Source organism: Papio anubis, chromosome 6, assembly GCF_008728515.1.
Source record: "Papio anubis isolate 15944 chromosome 6, Panubis1.0, whole genome shotgun sequence".
NCBI lineage: Eukaryota > Metazoa > Chordata > Mammalia > Primates > Cercopithecidae > Papio > Papio anubis.
In genome coordinates, this window is record NC_044981.1 from 21,977,182 (window position 1) to 22,000,857 (window position 23,676).

At 39.2% G+C, this 23,676-nt stretch overlaps 1 long non-coding RNA gene across 26 annotated transcripts in view; it reads left to right on the forward strand.

The window, feature by feature from the left end:
* LOC110743051 overlaps window positions 1-23,676 on the forward strand; it is a 553,234-nt gene that overhangs the window by 300,659 nt on the left and 228,899 nt on the right. For all 26 annotated transcript variants that reach the window (XR_004184220.1, XR_004184216.1, XR_004184225.1 and 23 more), the window contains one exon: window positions 13,841-13,957. This is a non-coding gene — a long non-coding RNA (uncharacterized LOC110743051). The remainder of the gene's footprint in view (window positions 1-13,840; window positions 13,958-23,676) is intronic.

The following is a 23,676-nucleotide window of genomic DNA, read 5'->3' on the forward strand; positions in this document are numbered from 1 at the left end:
TGATAGTCCTCTAATGCCTTCAAGCAGAGGCTATTTTAACGATTTTTTTTCCTGGTTATTTTAGTTCTCTGTTGGGAAGGTTGGTCTGATCTAATCTAGTCCATTATATTGAAGTAGAAGTTGAAGTACTTCTTTAAGGCGCTCTAATCCTACATGTTTTGATACCTTGATACTATGTTCAATAATTTCAAATGCCAACTTGCTGTTAACCTGCGCCATCTTGAACTCTTGCTTATCAGAAGTTTTTGATCGAGCTACTGGACATTTTTTATAGCCATAATGAAAACACCTCAATGTTATGTCATATGTTTGCATTTAAAGATAGTTTACAAATTTTACTCATATTATTGCATTTAATCTTTACAACAGTCATGTGATGTCAAATATCATGATTAAGTTCTCCATGGAGACTTATCTATAATTTGAATTAGTGAATAAAGTAAATCTGTATTAATTTACCTCTAGTTAAGTGAATATTCTGGAAAATGGGAATGAAAAGAAGGGGGTATTTGAGAGCAATTTAACAGGTTAATATTGAGATTAATCCGTTTGTGGAATGAAGAGTGGTGATCATTTTGCTTGGGTAAACGGAGAGGATGGTTATTCTTCCTTTAAGTACAGGGATTCTGTTAGGAGGAGAATTAAATTTTGGCAGGGTTAATAATGAATGGATAAAATTAGTACTGAATTGTGCTCCCAGAAGGGAGAATTACTATGGGCTGAAAAGAGCTTTGTGATGGAGTTGAGATTATTATTGGACATTTTGAGGAGGAGAGGAAATGAGAAGGAGGCAGGGCAATCTTATGGGAGAATCTAAAAGTACAAACTACTCGCCCTCCTCCTTCCTCTCCTCCTTCCTCTCCTCCTCCTTCCCCTCCTCCTCTCCCCCTACCACGCCTTTCATTAAGGGCTTACAAAGTGCCAGGCACTGTCCTCTGTTTGTGCATACATCCTTATTTAATTTTCAACCCTATAAGATAGTTAATCTAATGGTCCCATTTTATTTATTATTTATTATTATTATTTTTGAGACAGAGTACTGCTCTGTTGCCCATGCTGGAGTGCAGTGGCGTGATCTCGGCTCACTGCAGCCTCCACCTCCCAGGCTCAAGTGATTTTCTTCCCCTCAGCCTCTCGAGTATCTGGGATTACAGACATGCGTCATCACGCCCAGCTAATTTTTGTATTTTTAGTAGAAACAGGGTTTCACCATGTTGACCAGGCTGGTCTTGAATTCCTGACCTCAGGTGATCCGCCCGCCTCAGCCTCCCAAAGTGCTGGGATTACAGGTGTGAGCCACCGTACCCAGCCAGTGGTCTCTATTTTATAGCCTTGTCCATTTGTCAGGCAGTGAAGCCACTGCCTTAAAATGGAGCCAAATGCTGAAGCATAACTTTGATAATGAGATCGTTGTTAATTATAAGGGTCCATGAACTGAGTCTGAGTGAGTGCATTGGGATTTTCACCTGAAGACAACTGGCCATGCCAAGTGCAATTTTCAGAAGATGGTGTAGACAGTAGAGTATAGGTGGGATGCTGGTTGGCTGGTGGAGACCGTAGAGCACAGGGCACGGTTGGGGGCCACCTCAGCAGTGCACAGTACATAAGGAAGTCCCCTGCTGGAACGGAACCAGCAGGAAGAGAAAAGATGGGGCTGATGTAAGATTTCAAAGCCAGAAAGGTCAGGACTTGGTGACTGTGAAGATGTGAAAGGTGATGGAGAGGACTGTCTTAAAGAGGGTTTCAAGCCTGGGACAGAAGTTCTCCAAACTATTGTTTCCTGCCTCTGTCCTTCCTGCATTCCCACCCTCCTAACTCAACAGGTGAGTTGATGAGCGTCTCTGTCCACGACTCCTTTCAGTTGTGACTCTCAGCCAAGTCTGGCCTGCAGCTCCTCTCAAACATCCTCCTGCCCTAGAATGTTCTCAGCGATTCCCTCCTGTTTTTACTTTCTGGTAAGTGTATATTTCCACTTTACTGTTGTGATTTCCTCCTTTTTCCTTTCCCTTCTTTCCTTTTTCTTTCTTCCACTCCCAACCTTCCTCTTTTTCATTATTATTTTTTTAATTTAAAATGTTTTGAACACCTAAACTCACTACTACATTGAGCTTTTTGGGTTCAGGAACCGTGATTTCTGTAGACGTCTATTTCTGTGATCTAATACTATGTGTAACATGTATTACATGCTGAATATATGAATGAATAAATGGAAAATCCTGGGGAGTGCGCCAGAAATAGGCATAAAGACATAAAGTTCATAGCAACATAGAAGTAGAAACCGACTATCATTGATTTTATTGTCAAGAGGTGTTCTTCCTTTTTCTCTTACAAAAATCCACATGGATTTCAGTACATTTCACCTCTGACTACTCCATAGAATAATAGCTAACTCCACAAATAATGTATTTTGAGACAGTAATAACCAAGAAAAACAAAATAAACAGAACATGTTATATCATAACATCTTTGATGGTTTCTTCTATTCCCTATGGTAAGTTTCATTTTTTTTTTTTTACAACTGATTTTACCCCTTGTCCGAATTTTTGCTTGATCAAGGTTCTGCTGGATAAAGATTCTGAGAAGCTACAAAATGCCCAAATATTGGACAGTAGAAGGGAGGGAAAGAGGGAAAACACTTTGCAGAATGGTTCATTTGCTTCATGGAGTTGAATATCATAGAGTCCCAGGGACAGCCTGCTGTTTTTTGGAAAATGGACAAAAAGTGGGGTTGCATAGAGCTTGGAATTTAAGAGAGAAACTGTGGAACAAAGGTGTAACAACATTCATTAATTTAGATCTAGATTGAGAATTTTTATATTAGGAAAAAAATGCCAATAAAAACAATTTGCCGCCTCATCTCAAATCCAGCATTATGTGCTTAGAAATTACTGCCTCTGATCATTAGCCGGCAGGCGGGCCTTCCCCGGAGGTCTGTCTTGTGGTAGGGAAATCACACAGCCATGCTGGCAGCAGTTTTATCCTTTTCTGGAAGGAGATTCGCACTCTCGGCTTTGTGTGTAGTTATCTGACTGTCTCTTCTAATGCTGGAGTGTTAGCATGTGCTTAGCAATTTTTAAGCTCCTGGGACCAGACTGGAATTGATTTCATCTGCAATTTGTCTAGTGACAAGCGCACTGTGGAAGAAAAATAAATATTCACTATAATTTTTATTAGTTCATGGCCCGTCATAAATCAAAGCTGTGAAAAGAGTTTAAGTAGCTTTTCCCAATCCCTGGGATTCATAGCTCTCTCAGTTATCATTTGAACAAAGGTGATAGCTGGACACCAGTGATACCCTGGGATGGTGAGCTTAAGGGAATTTAGCTTTTCCCTTCCTGCAAGCTTTAAAATGTGATGTCGTTAGGAGACTAGGGAGGGTAGACTTTTCAGTTTAAATCTCTCCCTTTCCCTTTGGTAGGACTCCCAATTTTAGACTTCATGGATGAATAAGTAACCTTAGTGAGTGATTTGAGACTAGAGTACATAAAAATGTGTCAATAGTTCAGGATGACTGATAGCTCCCTTGTAACCAAAGCCACCTGCAATTTTTTATAGTCCTGCAGCATAAGCCATCTTGAACAGATAATCAATTCTATTGCACAAACAGTCACTTCTGTTCACCAAGGAGGCCCACTTTTTCTCTCTTCAAGCAGGGCTATAAAAAACAAAAATAACCTACATAATCCAAATGATCAAAACTTCTGAAATATCGGGGCACTTGTAAAGCTAACCTTCTCTTCCACCTCTCTATACCTTGCCCCTCTCTTTCTTTTTTAGTGAAAGAACAGTGGACTCACTTATGCAGCTATAACAAAGATCAGAGAGACTTGCACGGCCATGTGCTCATGCACACATGCAACTACACACACACACACACCGTTTTAGAAGAGTGTATTTTAGTCCAAGTATCGTTTCTTGCCCAGCCTTTGTCAGAATTTTGATCTTTAGAGGATTAGGAGAATATTTATTTATTTATTTTCCTTACATAAAGTATCAAATGGCATTGCAGCAGCAGCCTAATCACAGCAGGAATTCATTCTTCTTCAGCTACTTCCTGCGTCTCATTGAATTAAAAAGAGTGAGGATGTGATTTTGAAATCTGAATTTGTAAAGGGCGTGAGGTCTTCACTGAAAATAATTGTGAATTAAAGGCTTTTGATTAAAGTAGACTTACAGATAAACACTTCATCTATTTTTCCTCATCCATTAAAATACAGTTATACTGTAGAGTCTGGTGCTGGATTTTATATTCATTTTTTTCAATAGGGTGAACATAGTATCATCATATTTGCCATTAGATTATTCAATGGTATTTATATGCAAACTAAGTCATTCATTCATTTTACAAATACATTTTGAGCTTTGAACAGGTAACTGGCACTGACTTTTAGGTGCTGGAACTGGGGCTACAGTATTAAGCTAGACAATTAAGTCCCTGGTTTAGGAGCTGACATTTGAAGATATAGGTTAACAGTTAGGGTCCAATGATTAAAGATCTAAAATTCTCTTAGTGGTAGCTGGGTCTTTAACAAATAATGATTTTGGAGGAACCACTAAACCTCAGAATTTAGTAAAGACAAAAACATTGGTAGTAAATGATTCTGGCTTGCTAGTTATAAAATATTATTTTCAGATCTAGATTTTGGCCTAAATCATGATTATTGTTGCTTAAACTTGGGCACTTTTGCACTAGAGATCAATGTCAAATCCAATGAATCGTAACCTTTCTGGTGTCTGAAAGAAAGCTTGGAAGCCATAGAGAGCTCATGTGTTTTAGAGTAAAGTCAATTTGGGGGCATGTTTTATTTTCATGTCATCTGTCCCCTAAAAGGACCCCTAAAGGTTGGCCCAATGACTGGGCCAACCACTACCCCCTTCTCAGGTTGAGTCACTGTTTTCAGGTACCACCATGGCCTAAATAGCGGTTCTGAAAGTTTGGTTCATAAACCCCTGGGGTCCCTTTTCAGTCGATCTGCAGTGTTGATCTATTTACGTAATAATACTAAGATGTTATTTGTCTTTTCCATTCTTTTTCTTTCACAAGTGTACAGTGAAGTTTTCCACTGTATATTCAGAACTGCTATATAACTCAGCAAGTCGCTATTTTCTAAACAACCGATGATCGATGTTACAAAATGATATGTTGGTAAAAGATCCATTCAAAATGCTAGATAAATTAATGGGCTTTGATATATCAGAGTATGAAAAGTTCACTGATAGATGTTCAGATTCCTATATAAACTTCCAGTTGTTGAGTTTGGGCGTAGTATCAAAGAAAGAATATCCACAATGATCTGAAAAGCTATTTCATTAATCCTGTATTTGCCAACTAAGCATTTGTGTGGGAATGGGTTTTCTACACACGTCAACCAAACATGACACCACAACAGATTGGATGCACCTATCTTCAGTTATGCCGGGCATTAAAAAAATTGCAAAGTAAAATAATACCACTCTTCTCACTAAATGTTTTAGGAAAATCTAATTATCCCCTATAAAAAATATATTATTTATGTTAACAGTAATGGGTTATAAATTCTTTTTTTGTGGGGGGGAACGGAGTCTCTCTCTAACTCCCAGGCTGGAGTGCAGTGGTGCAATCTTGGCTCGCTGCAACCTCTGCCTTCCAGGATCAACTGATTCTCCTGCCTCATCCTCCTGAGTAGCTGGGATTACAGGCATGCACCACTACTCCTGGCTAATTTTTGTATTTTTAGTAGAGAAGGGGTTTCTCTGTGTTGGCCAGGCTGATCTTGACCTGCTGACCTCAAGTGATCTACCCGCCTCAGCCTCCAAAGTGCTGGGATTATAGGCATGAGCTACTGTGCCTGGACCATAAATTCTTTTTTAAGCAGTAATAAATATTAAGCATTTCTCAGTTTTAATTTGTGTCATGATAAATGTTATAAATTAAATCATGAGATATAATCTACATGAACTAAAGCATTTTGAAGTCCTCAATAAGTTATTTTTTTTTTTGATACGGGGTCTTGCTATGTTGCCCTGGCTAATCTCAGTCTACTAGGCTCAAGCAATCGTCTCGTCTCAGCCTCCTGCAGCTGGGACTACAGACATGTGCCACTGTGCCCTGCCTCAGAATTTTTTAAGATTCATAAGGGTATCCTGAGATTAACCAATTTAAGAACCACTGCTCTAAAGCAATGTATTAGTAAATCCATCTTCCAGGAAGTTGAAGCGTAGAGAAATTTGCACTAGTTACATTCCCTGGTGTCTAGGATCTGCTCCCAGTTCTCATTTTGAAGCAGAGTTTCAGGAAGTATAGGTCGGGTCTCCTTAATGGCTCATGTTCTGTGTGCAGTGACAGAGGATGAAGACACAAAGGCTGTAGTCCATAGCGTCCATTTTTAATTTCCAATCTTATATGCCCCAAAGTCATGAAATCCTCTAGGATGATTTCTGAGTTTCAAACCACAGCTACTGAAGATGGAGCATTTTACAAGGGCTGCATGACATTTATTCTGCTTGGAAGTGCAGCTTGCAGCTCCGCATGCTAAAAGGAAATCAAAACTACTTATCTGAAACATCTTCATCATCCATTTGGAAATGAAGAATTCAGCCTGCTCTGCTTCCGCCCCTGCAGGAAGCTACACCAAGCTGACTTCTCAGTCTGGACTTGTTCTCAAGGTCACCCATGTAATTTTTTTCAAAGCCTCAGTGTCCTTAGTATTCTCAGAGATAATAGCACCAAACCCATCAGTCCTTTCCTTGTCCTCAATTTTCTTTTGGCTTCCTGCAATTTTAATCCCAAGTCCTTGCAATTCCTTTCTGTAGAGACTTAAGTGGCCCCATTTATGACCAATTTACAGCTAATATTTGATGTATTCTTTTAAAATAAGCCAAACAGTCCTCCGCTCTACAGGCCTTGTAGCTTTGGACTTAAAATCTAAGGCCTGATAAGTGGGGTAAACTGATACTTTTTTTGTTTTATGATTTACGAAGAAAAATTAAGAGATCCTTAGAAATTGGAAGGAGGTAGATATTTGGTAATTTCAGAATCTAGTGCTATTGTTAATAAAGGGAAAGAAATAGCTCTTTCTTCTGTATTGCACATTGAACCAATTTTTATAAAGGGGCGAGAGGGAGGGAGGGAGGGGTAAGGAGGGTAGAGGGTAGATGAGTAAAGAAATCAGAAATTTTTCTGGGGGCTGCTTACTTCTAACCTCCTTTGGATGCCTTATCTCTGGCCCCTTCTGTAAGCTGATCCAGCTCATGTCAGCATGACACATGAACCACGCAAAGCTTCTTTTTAAAGAGATTTTAATTCCTGCTTGACAGGCTAGGCTGAAGCCCATGAGTGACAATAGATTTTTTTTTTTTCTTTTGAAACAGAGTGAAAGCCACAGTGCACCTGGTATTTCATTGAACACCAGGTGTGTGTGTGTGTGTGTGTGTGTGTATGTGTGTGTATAATGTTTCTGGGAAGGAAAAAAACAGTTAACCTAAGTAATAAAATGTTTCAGTTTGCCGGGAGTTATGCTTTAAGAAAAGATATCCACCGTTTTTGGCCTGCGTGAAGACTGTTTATGCCCCTAAATCTGTTTTAAATCTTTTAAGAGTTTTATCACTTTCCCCCTTCTCATAAAAGTAACTCATTGCTTTATTTTTTTATTCTAGTCTGAAATTACATCTTTAATTAGCTCCTGTGTGGTAAAGTATCAAACTGTCACATTTCATTTGATGAATTTCATCTCTTATACGCAAGATGTTTGGGGGAACCGACTATATCCAATATCCTGGGGAAGAATAGCTAGAAACTGGGACCATCCTTAAGCACTGTATGAGGCCCAATACAGACAGACAAGGAAGTACTTTAGGAGTTGCCTAAATGTTCTCTTGCAAATATAAAATGAGCTTTGTTTTATTTATGACTGCCTGAGTGAGTTCGGACAGCTATAACAAAGTACCCAAGGGTGTATTGCTTATAAACAAGAGAAATTTATTTCTGATTGCTTTGGAAGCTGAAAGTCTGAGATCTAGGTGTCAGCATGGTTGGGTTCTGATGAGGGCCCTCTTCGTGACTGCAGACTGTCAACTTCTTGTATCCTCACATGGCAGAAAGTGAGTGAGTGCTTTCTGGGTCTCTTTTATAAGGGCACTAATTGTGTTCATGAGGACTCCACCCTCATGCCCTGATCACTTCCCAAAGGCCCTACCTCCTAATACCATCACACTGGAGGATAGGATTCCAACATATGAATTTTGGGGGCCAGAGATTCCGTCCATACTAATGACCATAGCACATTTGAAATAGCTCTCACTTTCCACCACCGGTATTATGCATCGCGAGTGACTTGAAGGACTGACGGTAATAGGGATGACTCCGGTAATGGAGATATGATGGTGGTAGCATAATGAGGGTGGTGGTGATAGAGGAGTCTTCATTTATCACATGGGGCACTGGACTTCGTGTGAATCACTTCACATACTTTTTTCTCATTTAATTTGCACACCAGCTCTGAGAACTTAGGTGTCATTGTCTCCATTTTACAGATGAGAGGTAGAGGCTTAGAGAAGTTCAGTGACCTACTCCTACCCAAAGCCATCCAGCTCGGTAACGGTGGAGCAGGATTAGAATTTATACTGATGACAAAGCCCTGCCTCATAACCCCCACTCCAGAGGTGCTTGTCTTCCTCAGGCATAGGCAGGGTAGGGATTTAGTTCCTCTTTCAGGGAAAACTAAGACACGAAAAGCTTGAATGATGCTCAGTGATACGCTTAATGTGAATGAACTTGGAGTCAGAGTGGAAACCATCTTACCATGTTGGTTCAACCAGTTTCTGAACAGAAGCTGTCTATTTACGACAAGGGGAAAGGAGCCACTTGTAATTGTATAGTACACCTCAGGGACAGTATTTTCACAAGTACTGTCTTGATCTTCCCAGTATGCTTATGAGGTAGGTAGGTCTTATTGTGTCCATTTTGTGTTTCTTCAACTCCAGGGTTGGATTGTGCTTTGCTACTGATTAATTCCGGGACCTTGAGCAAAACCTATGACCTTTCTGGGCCCCGCTTTCCCCATCTTCACTATAATGGGGATGGGTGTTCAGTAAGGATACACTAGAATTTCTTTGATCTGTTTTGAAAAAGCCACACATGGTTCTTAAAACTTTTATTACCCAATAATGTACACATAAAAAATTTTTTGTAGTAAAGATGTGAACAGTTGTGTGTCCTACACACATTGAAAGATGACAAGCCATTGGAAGACTACTTGAAACTCTGGAATCTGCTATGGCCAGGGAGTGAGTTGCTATGTTGATAATTTAGCCTGATTATATTTTGATCGTAAATAGATCACCAATTCTTAAAAAGCTGGTATTGCCGGCCCTCCTTCCTTCCTTCTTCTTTTCTTCCTTCCATTTGTCAAAAAGCCATTAGGCACGTCTCAGCAAGGAGACCTATCAGGGCAAATAAGCAAACATATTGAAGGTAACAGGAGTCGGACTTCTGACTATGGGAGAACAGTTACAGATATAAAAAAGGGGAGAGCTAGAATGAACCCTGTATTGTGGGTAGGAATTTAAGGTTTCATTGTGAATGTGTGGATTCTGATATGTAGAAATTTTATAGATATAGAAATTTCAGTGTAGAAATATTATAAACATTAAAGTGTATGCATGTCAATGAATAAATGCACACACACACACACCCACACCTCACACCCCACACCCCACATCCATTTCCTAACTCTGTTCACTGAAAGGGCCAGGATACAGTGACAGCCCAGTAAATATGAGCACATCTGCTACCCAGATTGTAGTTTCTAAATTCCAGTTTTTGCTTAAAGCAACTATGGGTCTTTGAAAAAAATGTCTGATTCTAGAGCTGGGAAAGAAAAGGTACAAGATGAATGCTGAATGTCTTGTGACAGAAGATACAGAAACTCTGAAAGAATATTGGGAGATGCCACAAGAACGCAGCAGTCAGCTTGAAGGGATTCTCACTAAACCCATGTGAAACCTGGAACAATTTGAGTACCAAAATGACAATGATAGTTACAGATTATATCCCACTAAACAAGAAATACATGAATCCACACTTGCATAAATAAATAAATGCATGAAAATGTGGTGAGAGGAGAAAGTTCTTCCTTAAAATAGAACATTGTCTGATATATAGAAGGAATTCTGGAATTGGAGAGATTACTATTTGGCAGTCATCATAGTAATAATTAATCCAGGTAAGAAACATCAACGGATGTTAACAATAGTGAATACAGGTTGGATGAGGATCAGAATCTTTACATAACCATAGTGAATACAAGTTGGATGAGGATGAGAGTCTTTATGTAACCATAAAGTATCTGTCCACAAATCCTTATGCATTTTAAGGGGAAACACAGGAGCTTTACTGGAGAAACTTGGAAGACACAACCTTACTCAAGTGATCAGAGATCTCATCAGCAGTGATGGGACACACAGTGTTCTGTGTCACTTGATGGGATGCAATGAGAAGAACATAGCATCTCTTCCAAACAATGCAATCTTCAGATCTTTTCATGAGAACATATCTCTAATCCCAGTTCAGGGGCATTTTACAAATTAATTCACCTGCTGCCTTCCATAATATAAAGGTCGTGAAGGTCAAGGATACTATTCCAGATCAAAAGAGACAGAAGAGCGATGACAACTAAATAGAAAGTGTGATCCTGAAATGGATCCTTTGACTAGAAAGAGCATTACTGGGAAAGTTGGCCTAACTCGAATTGGGGTCTCCCGGTGAAGGATACATGAGAGTTCTTTGAACAACTCCTACAACATTTCTGCAAGCTTGAAATTCTTTTGACACAAAAAGTAAGACATACTTTGTACAGGAAATCTGAGCTTTTAGTTTTTACTTTATTTTACAAAGTTAAAAGGAATAGTTTCTGAATTCTTTTTTATTTTGAATTTTTGTAAGAATCTTACAGGGTATAATTATTAGACTTTTAGTTCTGAATTTCTGTGGTTGTTGTGCAGAGAAGAATATAGTTCTATGAGATAGGGACTTTTCTGGATGTGTGATATCATTTGTGTAATTACGGAAATTCATTCATATTTGACTGGGAAAATAGTTAGAACCTTGGAGTGTCTTAAGGCCATTGTTGAGATATTTATGAGGCATTTTAGATTAATGGGATTATGAGTTGGTGTTCTGGAGTCATGTTTCCTGAGCTCAAATCCTGTGCCCACCACTTACCAGTGTGTGACTTTGAGCAAGTGAACTAACCTGTTTCTTGTGTCATCTATAAAATGTAGGTAACAATAGCACCTATCTCGTGTGGCTATTGTGCAGACCATCTGATTAATACCAGTAGAGTGCTGAGAAGAGTACTGGCTTAGAGAAAATGCTGTGTTGTTGTTATTATTATCATCATTATATATTATTGCTGCTGCTGCTGTTACTGTTACAATATGGGTGTAATTTGTGTAGCACAGGGAGGGGAACATCACACACTGGGGACTGTTGGGGAGTTGGGGGAAAGGGGAGGGAGAACATTAGGACAAATACCTAATGCATGCAGGGCTTAAAACCTAGGTGACAGGCCAGGCACAGTGGCTCATGCCTGTAATTCCAGCATTTTGGGAGGTGGGTGGATCACGAGGTCAGGCGTTTGAGACCAGCCTGGCCAACATAGTGAAACCCCATCGCTACTAAAAATACAAAAAATTAACTGAGTGTGGTGGCGGGCCCCTATAATCCCAGCTACTTGGGAGACTGAGGCAAGAGAATTGCTTGAACCCGGGAGGCAGAGGTTGCATTCAGCTGAGACTGCACCACTGCACTCCAGCCCGGGTGACAGTGCGAGAGTCTATCTCAAAACAAAAAACAAAAAACCCTAGATGATGGGTTGATGGGTGTAGCAAACCACCATAGCACATGTATACCTATGTAACAAACCTGCACGTTCAGCATATGTATCCCAGAACTTAAAGTAAAATTTAAAAAAAAAAAGAAAAAAAATAATAAAGGACATTTCTGAAGCAAAAAATAAAAAAAAAATAAAAATATTTGTGTAGCAAAGGCTAGAGAAACGAGCTAAAGGAAATTTCATATGGCAATTTGTTGGAAGTTTGATCCCTCCTCACACTCTGATGATAGAAAGGCCGTAATGCCATTGATTTTGGATACTAACACCGTGTACTGATCCTTTAAGATGCTTTCTTATTTGCAAAGCCAGCTGCCACACTCAAGCACACTTTAGAGTTTCTTTACCCTTTATTCAGGGAAAAGCACACATTTTAAATGTTCAAGAAGAACAGCAGAAACAAGACAGGATCAAAGCAAAATACAAAGAAAACAAGATTGGAGAATCAGAGAATCAAGATCCAAGGAAAAATGTTTACTTTGGCAGAAATACCTAGAAAATATAGTGACTGCAGGCCTTGTTTCACGTTCACATATTGAATCTCAACATGTTTACTTATTTGCAAGTGTAAGTAAATGTATGCAGCACACTGAGTTAGCAAACATGGAATATCCCTGAAGGAGGGAGATGTACTGCTCATCAGTGTTGTCCACAGTGCACCCTGCATCCTACCACTTGCTCCGGGCTCTCCAGCCTGTTCCTTTTCCTGAAAGGGCTTCCAGTCAAGCTCATGATCTATTATTATATATGATACTTAGAGAATATTGAGCATTATGCATTTTCATTTCTTTATGCTTTGTTTCTAAAAGGGTTCAAAGGAACAAATTTAATTGTCTGTTATCCTAAGAAATGCTTAATTGTCCAGAATAGATCTTCATTAACAAGGTATAAAGTGAAAGAAGAGACCAATTGGCAAAGAGAGAGAAGATAGAGATTTCGACTAAAGCCTAGAAGAATAGGTAATGAATGACTACTCAGAAAGAAAGAATGGAGGAGGTCAAGGGTTTCACAGTGTATGCTTTCTTTTTTAGAACTATAAGCATGTTTCTGGTCATCTAGCCCAAAAGCCTAAGTTTTTTTAGGCATAGGAGAGTTTCAGATATATTGTGAACACATAGCCCATTGCTTGGTCCTCTGTCTGAAATACCCAGGTTGTCTCCCCTTGATTCAGTCTCTTGTCACTATCTCACCCTGACTATGGCATTTTGAATTTTAGATGATATACATATTTTGAGAAGCACTAGCAATCAAGTGGGAATAAACCATCTAGGATTCCTCATACCATCTAAGTTTTAAAACTCTTTGCTAGAGTATGTGGAGCTATGTCAAGACAGTGTGTTAAGGTTGTTCTGTGATTAAGAACTCAGAACCTAGAGCCAGAATCCTTGGGTACAAATCGTGACTGTCATTTGCTAGCTGTGTTCCATTTTCTTCATCTGCAAAATGACATCAATGATAAGAAACAAAAGTGGGCCAGGCACAGTATCTCATGCTTGTAATCCCTGCACTTTGGCAGGCCGAGGCGGGCAGATCACTTGAGGTCAGGAGTTTGAGACTAGCCTGAACAACATGGCAAAACCCTCTCTCTATTAAAAATACAAAAATTAACTGGGCATGGTGGTGCATGCCTGTAGTCCCAGCTACTCAGGAGGCTGAGACAGGAGAATCACTTGAATCCGGGAGAAGGAGGTTGCAGTGAGCAGAGGTCATACCACTGCACTGCAGCCTGGGCCAGAGAGCGAGACTTCGTCTCAAAAAAAAAAAAAAGAAACAAATGTGGTTACATGGGAAAAAATACCAGCAATATAGGAAGCTTTCAAAAAATGTTAACTGGTATGTATTTGCCTAATGAGTAGAAATAAAAAACTTTAGTACTATTTGGAGACTTGGTATGTTTACATGATTCAGTAATAACTATGCAATATCTCTCCTTCACACAAAGTTCTAATAAATCATTGCTTTTTCTGTAGGTAAAATCTGCTGGCGGAGTCACTCCATTATTCTTATCTGTGGAGATCTAGATCTTGATTTGAAAGTTTCTGAGAAAATCTTCAGCTCAGACTTGAGGTCAACTTTACCAACTGAAGGTAAAAGCTAATTTTATTCATTTAAGTATGAATTGCTCATTACTAAAGCATAGAAAATAAAGATCATTAACATGTCTTATTAACTAGAACATATCAAATAGAATCCTGGTTTCTTGATGTTGAAAAAATTATGAAATACTAATAGAAACAGAGAAAAATGGCCAGCCATGGTGGCACACACCTGTAATTCCAGCACTTTGGGAGGCCAAGGCGGGTGGATTATCTGAGGTCAGGAGTTCGAGACCAGCCTGGCCAACGTGGTGAAACCCTGTCTCTACTAAAAAATACAAAAATTAGCCAGGTGTGGTGGCAGGTGCCTTAATCCCAGCTACTTGGGAGGTAGAGGCAGGAGAATTGTTTGAACCCAGGAGGTGGAGGTTGCAGTGAGCCGAGATCAAGCCATTGCACTCAAGCCTTGGGAACAAGAACGAGACTTCTTTCAAAAAAGAAAAAAGAGAAAAATAAGATAAAATGAGTAAGGAGAAAAGCTTGTTTCCTGTTATGGTTATGGAAAGCTTTATAATAAGCATCATCAAATCCATTTTTTTTTAAATTTTATTTTTTGGAGACAGGGTCTGACTCTGATACTCAGGCTGCAATGCAGTGACACGATCCTAGCTCACCACAGCCTTAAACTCCTAGGCTCTAGTGACCCTCCCGCCTCAGCCTCTCAAGTAGCTGGGATTGCAGGAACATGCCGCCACATCGAGCTAAGTTGTTTTCATTTTTTAAAAACTAGAGACAGGGTTCTCAGCCTGTTGTCCAGACTGGTCTCAAGCTCCTGCCTCAATCTCCCAAATTACTGGGATTACAGGTGTGAACCACCACACCTGGCCTCATATCCATTTTTTATATCTACAGTACCCAGTTGTTGAAATAATCTTAAAATTTTGGGAAAACAAATAAACTAAGAAACAACCTGCTGCAGGACTGGAGCAGTTGGTGAACAGAATAAGAGAGTATTGAAAAAGATGCAAATTTTTCTGTAAAAACCAGCAGGTGGTAAGCCTGCTGCCCGCAGCCAGGAGACTGGACAGTGGAGAAAACCTCTTCTGAGATGCTCCTATTCATTTTATGGTTAAGTAAATTATTTTACACTGTTAAACATGGATGTTGTTGTTGTTTTTAAATGGGGGGCAACTTCCAATAACTGGCTTATTTTCTCATCAGTCTGTGTCTCCTGTTCTTCAGAGGTTGTTCTTAACTTCCTGCATTCACCTCGAATTTCCTACCCCTCCAAGTTGCCAGTTACTGCCAGTCAGAAAAGAAGCTTCAGATGTCAACTCCCTCAAATTTTGCCTCCAGGCCTGCACAATTAACCTGTACTCACTTTCAGTGCTTTGTCACTAGTGAAAGGCAAACCACATCCCAGTCCCACTTAGCTCCTTCTTCTGCTCTGGAGCCACCTCCTTCTCCCTGCTCCAGTACCACCTCCTTCTTCCTGCTCTGAAACTGTGGAAACCCACCTCCTTCCTCCGGCTTCGGAACCACCTCCTTCTTCCTGTTCTGCAGCCTGCCTCCTCCTTCCTGCTCTGGAAACTGCCGAGTTTAATCTCGACCGGGATTGATTTCTGCTGAACGATGCGCGCTGACCCTCGATTTGTCGCCGACCGAAGACGTGAAGCAAGCGATTTATTTTTCGAGCTGGACGAAAGCGCCGAGCTCGACCGTCGGAATTTCGATCCGATGAGTTTTTCTGACGGAGATTTTGACCGAGCTTTTTCGAGCTTTTCTTTATCTTTGTGAGCCTCGAACTTGTTTACGCCGAGCCGAAGGAATCCACTTCCATTTACCTCGAGCGCATCGACGACGACCTATCGATCTGACTTCCATTGTTTCCAACTGCCTTGCTCCTGACTTGCCTTCCTCTTCCTGAAGAACTGTTTTCCTCCTTGTCGGGATTGCTTAAACCGACTTATTGTTTCTTTGTCGAACTAATCTTTGCCGAACTGGTTTGTTTCAGAACTGCCTCCTTTCTGCTCTGGAACCTGTCTTCTCCTTCCTGCTCTGAGATCTACCTCCTCCTCCTTCCTGCACTGGGATCTGCCTGTCTCCCTTCCCGCTTCTAAAACTACCTCCTCACCTACCTCTGAACCCGCCTCCCACTCACTCTGATCTGCCTCCTCCTTCCTACTCTGGAACCAACTCCGTCTTCTTGCTCTGGAGCTTGTCTCCTCCTTCCTCCCATCCAAGTACTAACCAGGCCTGACCCTGCTTAGCTTCTGAGATCAGATGAGATCGGGTTTGTTCAGGGTGGTATGGCCATAGACAGTCTCCTTCTCCTCCTTCCTCCTCTGGAACCTACCTCTTCCTCACTGCTCTGGTACCTGTCTCCTCTTTACCACTCTGGGATCTGCCTCCTCCTTCTTGCTCTGGCATCCGCCTCCTCCTTTCTGCTCTGGAACCCACCTCCTCTTTACTGCTCTGGGATCTGCCTCCTTCTTTCTGCTTTAGAACCCGCCTCCTCTTTCGTGTGCTGAAACCTACCTCCTCCTTCCTGCTCTGGGACCCACCACCTCCTTCCTACTCTGGAACCTGCCTCCTCCTTCCTGCTCTGGAACCTGCCTCCCGCTTCCTGCTCTGAGACCTACCTCCTCTTCCTGCTCTGGAACCTGTGTCTTCTTGTGCTGGAACCCACCTCAGTTTCTCCTTTCTCCTTATCAGCTATTGTTTTTGTCACTTCCCCCTTCTTTTTCTTCCTTTTGATTCCTTTGTTCAATATTTTCAAATATTCACTATTTTTTTTTCTTTTTTAAGAGATTATTTATATGCTACACAAATATTTTCACATGTAGAATTCAGTGGTTTTTAGTATATTCACAAAATTGCATGACTCTTCATGATCTAAAATTCCATGATCTAATTTCTGATTTGTTTCATCACCTCAGTGAGAAACCCATGCCCATTAGTAGGTGCTCCCCATTTTCCTCTTCTTCTCAGTCCCTGGAAAACACTAATCTACTTTCTGTTTCTGAGGATTTGCCTATTTTCGGCATTTTATGTAAATGGTATCATACAATTTATAACCTTTTTGTATCTGACTTTTTTCACTTAGCATAAGTTTTTAAGGTTTGTCTATGTTCATACATGTGGTAGCATGAATTGCTATTTTGTTCTTTTTTATGACTGAATAATATTCCATTTTGGAATGGAGCACATTTTGTTTATTGATTCATTAATTGAGAGACATTTGAAATGTTTCTACTTTTTGACTGTTTAGAATAATGCTGCTATGAACATTCATATACAAGTTTTTATGTGGATGTATGTTTTCAGTCCTTTTGGATATATATTTAGGAGTGACATTGCTGAGTCATAGGGTAATTCTATGCCTAACATTCTGAGTAACTGCCAAACTGTCTTCCAAAGTGGCTGTACCCTTTTACCTTCTCACCAGCAATGTATGAGGTTTCCAATTTCTCTATATCCTTCCCGTTACTGGTTATTGTCAATCTGTTTAAATATAGCCGTCCTAGTGGATGCAAAGTGGTTACTTATTTCCTAGTCTCTCTTGGACACCACTTCTTTTGGGGAATTCTTCTGAACACCCTGAAATCCTTTCTCTTCAGGTTGTGTTAAATGTCCCTGTATTAGTCCGTTTTCACACTGTTGATAAAGACATACCTGAGACTGTGTAATTTATAAAGAAAAAGAGGCTTGGTGGACAGGTCCATATGGCTGGGGAGACCTTACAATCATGGTGGAACTTCTTACCTGACAGTTTCAAGAGAGAATGAGAGAGCCAAGCAAAAGCGGTTTCCCTGTATAAAAACCATCAGATCTTGTGAGACTTATCACTATCATGAGAATAATATGGGGGAAACTGTCCCCATGGTTCAATTATCTCCCACTGGCTCTCTCTCATAACACATGGGAATTGTGGGAGCTACAATTCAAGACGAGGTTTGGGTGGGAACACAGCCAAACCATATCAGTCCCTCCTGTATATTTCTCAGGCACTCTTTCCTTGTAGCATCCCTCATCACACTGAATCATCATTGTCTATTAACCTTATCTCCTCCATTAGAGTGTGAACCTGTTAGATAGAGTACCAAAATATTCCTGTGGTATTTCCTAGGTTAATACAATGCCTGACACAGTTATTTAGTCTCATCTTTTTGTCGGGAGTGGGATAGGGGGAGACTTATAGGCAAGACTTCATTATTAATCCCCTAAATACAAGAATGAAAATATTCACTAATATTGTTTGTTAGTTGATATCTAGTTAGAAGGAAAAGATGGATTTTTTAGCCTATGTGTTTGACTTTTTATTTTTATTTTATTTTATTTTATTTTTGAGACGGAGTTTCGCTCTTGTTGCTCAGGCTGGAGTACAATGGTGCGATCTCGGCTCACCACAACCTCCGCCTCCCAGGTTCAAGCAATTCTCCTGCCTCAGCCTCCCTAGTAGCTGGGATTACAGGCATGTACCACCACGCCCAGCTAATTTTGTATTTTTAGTAGAGACAGTGTTTCTCCATGTTGGTCAGGCTGGTCTCGAACTCCTGACGTCAGGTGATCCGCCCACCTCGGCCTCCCAAAGTGCTAGCATTACAGGCATGAGCCCCCACGCTGAGCCATGTTTGACTTTTTATACAGTTATTTTTTCTTTACTCTTGTACTACTGTGGTACTGTCCCTTAATTCACCAAGAAGTTGGAAGGAAAGAAATAGGGATGCTATAAAATATCACCGTAAGGGGAAAATGTCTAGATGATTTTAAAAGTATAAGTCAATTAGCCATTTTACTTTGATTTTTTAAAAGCTTGACTGATTGAGAACCAACTGTTTCTTTTAAAAAAGAAAATACTGGTTACATAGATTAGACTTTGAAGATTTCAAATGCAGATAGAAGTCAAGAACAGTATCGTAAAGTTTATGGATCTTCAAAAATGGTGTGTTTCGCTGTAAGTATCAGAAATCAGAGATTCATTTGCATCAGGGTTGAACAGATAGGGATCAGTGCAGGGGAACAAAAGCTAGAAGTAGAATTAAACATAATTAAAGATTTTAAATATAAGTTTGAATTAAAAAGTACATCCGGCTTGAAGGCTGACTCATACTAAATTATAGTGCCCTGTGCGTAAGTACAGATTAAAAGGCATATTTAATTAGTTCTTTTGAGAATTTCTCCCTACAAACCTATTGGTTTTTATAATCAATATTTAGATAATGTTGTTTCTTTCTTTTTTTTTTTTTTTTTGATTCCAGAAAGATTTGTTTTAGCGTTTTAGATTTTTCTTAATTCAAATGAAGTTACACTTGGACTAGATAGCCATTCTCTTATTTGACAGTGTTTTCAGTGTATTCTTGGAAATTCTATCTAGCTTCCTTGCTATGGTTTTTATATGCTTCTGGAACAAGGAGGAAATGGGGGAGGGAAAGAAAGAAAGAAACAAATGTAAGTTGGACCCAGATCAGTGAGATAGTATCAAATGGGGCCAAAATGAATTTGGCAGATGCTTTTCTCATGTTTCCCACTGGAGCATGCACATATTGTTACTTGGAATATCACTTGCATTTCTTTCATTCTTGTAAGATTTTTCTTCAGCTTCAGTAACAAACTTTAACTTTAAATAGGAGCCAGGAATGAATATTGAGAATTAAAAAAAAAAATGTGTAAATGTACTTAGAATGGATATTTTGCCGTGAAGATTTGGTTGGTAAAGGATATAATAGATGCCTTTTAACTGTAGGAATGAAAGTGTGCAGGGGCGGAGATAGTGGAAAGTGTGTCATGTTTAGAGATCTGAGTTTGAATCCTTATTTTGCCACTTAATAGTGGCATGACTTTGGCAAAGTAATCTTTTTAAGAGTCTATCTTTCCTTATAAAACAAGAAGATCCTTTTTTCCTCTGTAGTGCTAATTATAAGTGAATTTAGTGACAGATAGAAAACATTCAATAAATGATTGCTATTTCAAAATTGTCATATTTACTAAAAAAAAAAAAAGTAGTAATTCTTAGGATAAAAATGTAAATTTTCTTATCAAATGTTCTTTTAATGTCAGGTAGGCATTTCAGTTTCATGATGTTCAATGTACATATCACCGGTAGCTGTATTTCCTTGGTTCCTGTATGTCAGCATGGTAGACAAAGACAAAAATGAGAAAACTTTGAATGTGGGAGCACACAAATTTATATAGATGAAATTGTACAGTACCATGTACTTCATTAATATGCACTTAATAAAGTTTATTAAAATTGAATGAGAGTTGAAGGGATTCAATATCATTTTATTTCTTGCAATATTTAGGTTACTGCAGACAACTGAGAATTAGCTTTAAAAAAAAAAAAAAAGTATCCAAAGGAGAAAGATGCTGTATAACTTTCCGAAAAGTCTGTTCCCTTATTTTAAAAAGACACTTGTAAGTTTAAAGGACTCTTAGGCCGCAAGGAGGTGCAAAACTTATACAGAGTTCTCATGTACCCTTCACCCAGCTTCCCCAATGATACTATCTTTAATATCTACAGTACCATTATTAAAACCAGGAAATTGACATTGTTAGTTTACACCTTCAATGCTTAACCCATTTTAGTGTTTTTAAGTGGAGGAAATTCTTTTTGATGTCTTGCTTAATCAGTTTTCTCCTATATATACTTTTTGAGTGTCAGTATGCTGAACAGAAAGATATTTTGAAATCAGAAACCCTTAGGCTCAAATCTTGGCTCTGCCTCTTATTCCTATGCAACTTTGAGGACCTTTCTTAGCATTGATGATGGTCTGTTTCTTCATTTGTAAAAGGTGCTGTCACTTACCTTGCAGAGTTGGCACAAGGATTAGCAATTGTGTATGGTCAAGAGCCTTTTCAATAAATGATGGCTTTTGGAATAACTGTTCTCTTGCTATGTTTTCATCAAAAATTGAAAAGAGCTGGCCATTATCTTTAACATAGCATGTGTACTTTGTGGACACCTGTCATTTCAGGACCACTAAATGGTATATATGCTAAAACAACTTCATGGTTGCTGTAGCCCTTCCTTTCTTACTACACCTGTCATGGCCTGCTTGTTTTGCACCCTGGTCACCTACTTTATCTGCACCTTTTTTTCCTAGCCTATAGACCAAAAGCTACTCCTCTCTATGTACAGATAATATTTCTTCTGCCTTTTGTTATATAGATTCTAGGAAATGTAGTTCTTTTTTGTTTTTTGTTTGTTTTCTTTTATATAACTTCTTCCAACTTAATTCTGTTTTACAAACAGTTGATGATAGCCCTAGGTAGATGCCTGTTTCAAACCCAGGCTGATACAGCTGGCTCTTGAGTATCCCTGTACAAAAGCTGCCCTTCAGGGAACATCGTGTCCAGGGCTGCTGCCTCCCTCCGCTTGCAGACCTGGTACTCTCTGCATCTAAAACTGGTCACTCCTTCTCATTTGTCCACTTGGGCACAGCTACAAAGGTAGAAACAGAGTTCTGCACCCCACTTTTTGCTGTACCTCAGTTAGCCCAGAAGCATCTACCCCTGTTTAGCTCAGAAGTGTATAGTACTGTTTAAATACTGAAAATTTGCTATGTTCTGTACTGGCCAAGAAATGTCTTCTGGTAAGAGCTTCTGGTAGGAAGAGGACCTAAAGCCGCCCTCATAAGACGATATTCGGTTCATTTAGAATAGAAAGTTTTGTTTGCTTTTAATTTTTATTTATTGAACTGAAAATTGGAAACAGCCCATTGACTTTTCTATCTTATACAGCATCTCCTCCTACACACATTTAGCTTCCTGCTCCCTTGAAATCTGGGTGACCTACTCCTGTTTTCAAGTTTTTTCTATTTTATTATTTTGTTCCTTAGCGTTTCTGCCTTTTTTGTATCTTCCAAGTTTCCATTTCAAAGGAGAGGGATCATATTTTTATATATTTACCTCCCGTTTGAATGTGTTTAAGGAATGCTTAGAAATGTTCCTTTATGTTTTAAAATATCCCTTCTGCTTAAGCAAGTAGCATATCATTTCCTGCTTTAGTTCTGGCCTCAGTCTGACAGGCCAGGGCTGAAGTAGGGGTGAAAAGTTCACCATCCGGAAGTGCTGTTGAGGTCAGAATCACGTGATGAGGAGCCGACCCAGACTCCTGGTAATTCCCTGAGAATGTGAATCTTTGGGAGAAGGAGCACAAGAGAGAGTTTTTTTCTCAAGTTGGCTGCCTGTGCTCGGGCTCTTGCTTACAATTCTTAGTTTTGTGGCACTGTTATTATTATTCTTCCAGGAACTCACCGTAATGCCTTTATTATTGTCTACATCAGTGGTTTAAAAAGTAAAGTTGTAATGCATTGCTAGGTTATGCAATGAATTTTGTGGACAGAGATCAGTATTAAAAAATAAAAAAGGAAACAGAAAATGTAAACAGAGTGCATTATATGGAATAAGAATATGTGTATTTTGTAAAACTCTTGTTTGATACATAGATCTATACACACAGACACACAATCTCATAGGTCTCTACTTATTTGCGTATGAGTACATGCTGGCAGGTGTACATTCTTCTTCATCCTCATTCCTAGTCATTCGAGAACTCAGTCGTGCAAAATGCATGCACTTGTCAGTGGATGTGTTCTTACAGAATTCACATCATTTCATATTTGGAATTTATTGTAACTGCATTTTAATTCATGTGAATGTGAGTTATATATCTCATTTTGTTTCTTTGTATTTTCTCCACTCAGTATTCTGTTTTAAGATCCATGGATAGTGCTATGTGTACCTCTAATCCATTGCATCCAAATGCCCATAGTTGTTGAAGTGTGCCTAGAATACATTTTACTTCTGTTCTCTCTCAGGGATGGACACCTATATTGTCTCCATCTCACTTCACCATGAACACTACTGTGAACAGCCTCAGATATATCCCTTACTGGAAAGTACCAAGGGGAATTTATTTGGGCTGTAGCCTAATAGTAGACTTGCCGAGCCAGAGGGCTATGTACCCAGCTCAGATACTGTATATAGTATAATTTCAAAAAGTACACTGGTTACCTCTGGAATGATTCACCAGTCAAAGCACCCACCAGCAGTATGAATGCTTATTCCCACATTCCCGCCAGTACTTAGCATTATTAAGCTTTCTAATTTTCCCTATTTCTGTCTAGTGAGTGTAAAATGATATATTTTTTGTTTTGTTTTGTTTTTATCTGACTATTGATGGATTTGATTATGTCTTCATGGGCTTGTTTTTTTTTTTTTAATTTTTTAAATTTTTCTCATCTGTAAATTCCCCTTCAAATTCATTGCACATTTATCTACTGGAAATTTTTTACTTTTCCTATTGATTTATAGGCATTCTTTGTATAGTCCAGATAGTCCCTGTCTGGTTTTAGACATTACATGTATTCTCCTAGCCTGTCCTGTTGGTTAACTTTTGTGTCTTATACTTTTTATTGAACGGAAGTCTTTAATTTTGATGTAATTTTGTTTATCAATGTTTTACTCTGGGGGCTTTGTAAAATATTCCCTCTTCTTCTGACAGAAAAATTATCTATTAATATCAGTTTTATAGTTTTATCTTTCACAATTAGGACTTTAATCTATCTGAAGTCAACATGTGTATGTGGTGGTAGGTAGCAATCCATTGATTTTTCACATGGTGATTCTGTTTATTTAGGCTGGTGTTGCCCTTCAGCTCTCTGATATGCTCCATTGGTCTTTCTGTTCTTTCACTGAAGTTTATGCTGTTTTGTTACTATGGCTTGGTAGTATATTTTACTATCTGGTAGAGTAAGTCCTGCTTA